A 4,501-nucleotide genomic window follows, 5' to 3' on the forward strand; every position below is an offset into this window, starting at 1 on the left:
GTATATTCTTCTTTTATTGTACATTAATGGGCCATATACACATGGGGTTGCTTCTATGCTCTCTGTTCTGTTGGTTTCTGTGTCCTTTTTAATGACAATACCATGCTGTTTTGATTACTAGAGCCTTATAGAATATCTTGAAATCTGGGATTGGATTACCTCTAGCTTTGTTCTTTCTAAAGATTGCTTTGGCTGTTTGGGTGGGATCTTTCATGGTTCCATACTAATTCTAGCATTATTTGTTCTAGTTCTGTGAAAATGCCTTTGGCATTTTGAAAGAGATTGCATTGAATCTGTAGATAGCTTTGGAAAATATGGACATTTTGACCATTTCAATTCTTCCAATTCATGAGAATAGTGTATCTTTCAATTTATGTGTGTTGTCTTACATTTCTTTCATCAGTGTCTTTATAGTTTTCAGAGTTTGGGTCTTTCACCTTCTTGGTTAAATTTATTTGTAGGTAGTTTATTCATTTTGATGTGATTGTAAATGGGATTGTTTTCTTAATTTCTTTTTCTGTAAAAAAGTGTGTGTTCTAAATTCATCCAAGAACATCCTGTTTCCACCTATTCAGAAAAGATAGTATTATTTTAAATGTCATAGTTTTTATATAGTCTAACCCAATAAAAAATATTTTTCTAATAATCTGGCTACCACATGATTGTTTTCCTACATTAGTTAACCAATTTAAAATTTTTTGAGGCCTTTTTTTTACTAGACCTTTTTTGTCTACAAATCTTTGTGCTTGGACATTATTTTCAAATCTAAAGTCTAAATTGACCACAATGAACACAAGGGCAATTTTCTATTCCATTTTGTAGTGTGAGGAAAATTATTTATTATCTTTTTATTTCCAAGATAAAGTCTAGAGAAAATGTTAATTGGTTCCTTCTGGCAATATTTGAGAACTGGTAAAAGTATCATCCTAAAATCATGGAGGTAGCAAGCAATGTTGGAAAATAGTAAAGCCTAATTTTCCAAACAGACATATAATGAAAGAAGGACACAGAGCATTTGATGTAAGGACAAGAAACAAGAACAGAGAAATACATTAAACCAATGAGAACAAGATCATCAAAATGATTAAGAAATTAAGGCATTTCTTGGGGGGCCAGGATAGGACAGGAACCAGGAGCAACAACAGTGGATGTAAATTGGAGCTGTGAAGAGGAAAATTGAAGAAATTAAGAAAATTAACAAATTGCAGTTTTTAGTAGATTGTAGCACTTATATAAAGAATAGTCATTTCAAAAAAGAAGCTGCTTTTAAATTCTGATTCTATTAATTTTGTAACTTAAACCAGATGCTACGTAAAACCATTCATCTCAAATGAGCAAATGGAAAATTACCTGCTTTTCAACAGGAAGCCTTGGTCATCCAGTTTACGAACTTGGTTGTATTTTTGGCATTATATCAGAATTTGAGGTAACGTAAAAAGAAAAAGATCAAATTTGAGATAAATTCTGAGCCATCCCAGGTGGGTGTTCTCAGCCTGGGCTTTGGTTTGGCAGAGCCAAGTGTTTTGTGACCTCAGATCTGCTTCTTGGAACCCTAATGTTCATGCCATTCCAATTTCTCTCTTCACTTTAGACTGACTGAAATGGTCCTCTTTTATTTTGAGTATATCTTAACTCATTTTTAAATCGCCTGGAGAGAGATGTAAAATTGAACCCAAACATGGAAGTCATATAGACAGGGGCCACCCAGACCCCAGAGGAGTCTTACAGGTCTGTGCCCAGCTGGGTGACTGATCTGTGTTCCAGGCATGACTCCTTCAAAATCCAGAAAGCAATAAACTCCCTCTGTATTTTCTAACCTTCAGGGTGGAGGAGAAGATGAATCTTGGAGGAAATAAAAATGTTTTCCAGCTCCTGAAATGAATGTAATAATGAAGTCCCAACCTCAGCTTCTGGCATTTGGAGGCCAAGGAGATTATTCCACATCTGGGAAGTCTTAGTACATGGCCCGATACCTAAGGGTTGAGTGGGTTCAGTAAACGCTCTCAGAATGGGATTCAGCAAAACTTAAAGCGTATTACCTTTCGTCTACCCCATACCAAATCTAAGAGAACATTTAAAAATGAACCTCAGCACTATCTGATTCTGCTGAAATAAGATGACTATTCAAGTTGGTTTAACTTACAGAAGTTTCAGTACGTTGAAAATAGTCTTGCTATGATACCATGGTTAAGAAGAATTAGAGTGGCTAGTTGACTTTTTTTCTTTAAATCCATCCTAAGTCTTGGAATGTGTTCAAAAGCTTACTTTTTTTTCTGTTTACCCAAATGAACTTGACCAGGGGTACTTAGCCATGTGTGGAATTTTTTTTTTCTTTTTTTACCTCCTTGATAGCCTTCTCATTTTAATCACCAAAACAGGCTAACATTCAGTTTCCCTTTTCAGCTGCTTTTGTGGTTGTCAAACAGGAAAAAAATAAATAAAACAGTCCTCCCTTCATCATTCCAATTTTATATTGCTGAATTCACCCAGATGGACTTGCCGAGCTTGGCACCCATCGGCCCTTTCTGATTGAAAGGAATAGCCCTCAAGCCTTTCTCCTGTCCACTGATTTGTTTGGCATCTACACTCCTCTGGTGTCCACTCATCTTAGATTTTCCAGAAGAATCTCAGTTTTAAATGTTGTGTACTTCTGTTGTCCTAAGACATTGAATGTGAAGGGCCATCCCAGGACACCTCCTGGACCGTAATGTCCACACAGGAGTTATGGCAGTGTGAGGTACAGGTTCTCCTTAACACCAGTCTTTACAGTTCTCTTTTCCCATAGTGATCTGGGTTTGGGTATCCCAGGGAGCCAAGCTTTTACCTTGTAAAATGTAGCCCAGCCATTTCTGTGGTGGATCAAAGGATTACCTATTAGCAGAAAGAATCCCACTGTTCTCACAGTCAATCACAAATATTCTCAGAGTGGATAGAATGGTTTAAGATATCTTCACTGTTTCCAGATTAAGCAGATGCGTTCTCATATGGGCCTCCAGACATCCCTTCTTTCTAGATATCCTTTCTTCCTTCCTTTCCTACCATCTGTCCATCCTCAATACCCCCTTCATCACTGTGCCCCAAATGAGCTCTGGGAAATCCATCCCCGGTTTCAAAGGTGGGATGGTGCCTTCTCACTGTCTTCAGAGCAGGGCCCTTTCAAAACCAACCTATCTCATGCATAACACAGATGTGTTATCTGCAAAAAAAAAAAAAAATCCCTCCTGGGCAGAGGTGAGGGTGCACAGGAATAGAGGTGGTGAAAAGTTCATTTTATCACAGTGGAATCACCAGAAATTAGGGAGAAGAAAATATTTTGCCTGGGAGACTCCCACTAATATATATTCTTAAATCATGGTGATTGAAGGTGGCACATGGCCTATGAAGATAGCAGTAGCTAATATCACTGAGTACTATCTTTAAAATAGATACTGAGCTATATGCTTTACTTGGATTATATTATTTATTCCCCAAAATGACTCTAAGTAGTAAATGCTGTTTTTGTTACAATTTTTTGATGGAGAAACAGATTAGGAAGATTAAATTGCTTTTTTTTTATAATTGGACAGCCCTGACTTTTGATTCAGAAGGTAATGTGCACTATCTACATCATAGTTACTGGAGTATAAGCCTTAACACTAGACTAAGTGAAAAGGACTTGGAAGTTAAAAAGTTTTACATCCACTCCTCTACACATAATCATATCGTGATTAGAGCGGTGACCAAACGTTTGTGCAGTGCAGGACTTGCACTGTGAATGAAGGCATGGAACCACATTTTGGAGTTATAACCTGTTCACTCTGTAAGGTTATACATATAGAAATAAGAAGTGAAATATAGCAATGATGGGGAACAGGTTTTAAATGAGAAAGGAAAGACCTTAGCCAGAAATAAAAAGATTAACATCACCCTGGACCGGAAGTGGAATAGAGATGCACAGTGGGGAGCTAGCCGAACCCAAAAGCCCACGAGGCTCTGGGTCTGGACAGGCGGTGGCTACCAGGAGGCAAGGATCTGCATGGGAAAGGGGACTGGAAAATCTGGGCCACACACAAGGCAGGACCCCGGCTCACAGCATGAAGGCAGGGACTGAGGTGGGGCTGTCCTTAATCAGAAAAAGAGACTAAACAACAAAAGAAAGCTCATGTGGCAAATGTTCTTCCTCCTGGAGCTCTGGTCTTTAGAGAGCTGAGGGTCTGAGAAAGCAGCATGTCGGTTCCTCGAAATAGGAGACAGTGAGCCAAGTTGCCTGCTGGCTCTGCAAAGGGCTCTCGTATCTCCAATCTCGTAGCAGAACAGGCCTCCCAAACTGCTCTTACTCCTCTTAATTTAGAGGCTAAAAGGGCCAGGATGAGGCACTTGCAAATCTGTTAGCCTGAGAGAGAGAGAGAGAGAAATACTATCAATCTAATATTTAAAAAGCCAACAAAATCACCAATGAATATATATTTATAGAATATTTTATGGACTCAATTCTATAGACTATTTTTGACAAAACCTTTAA

At 38.3% G+C, this 4,501-nt stretch overlaps 1 long non-coding RNA gene across 1 annotated transcript; it reads right to left on the reverse strand.

Moving 5' to 3' along the window:
- Positions 1–802: 802 nt before the first annotated feature.
- LOC115289584 lies at positions 803–1,600 on the reverse strand. The gene is made up of 2 exons (XR_003907695.1): positions 1,351–1,600; positions 803–1,161 (listed from the first exon to the last, which is right to left on the reverse strand). It is a non-coding gene; the product is annotated as an uncharacterized LOC115289584 (long non-coding RNA).
- Positions 1,601–4,501: the final 2,901 nt, after the last annotated feature.

Source organism: Suricata suricatta, chromosome 4, assembly GCF_006229205.1.
Source record: "Suricata suricatta isolate VVHF042 chromosome 4, meerkat_22Aug2017_6uvM2_HiC, whole genome shotgun sequence".
Lineage (NCBI taxonomy): Eukaryota > Metazoa > Chordata > Mammalia > Carnivora > Herpestidae > Suricata > Suricata suricatta.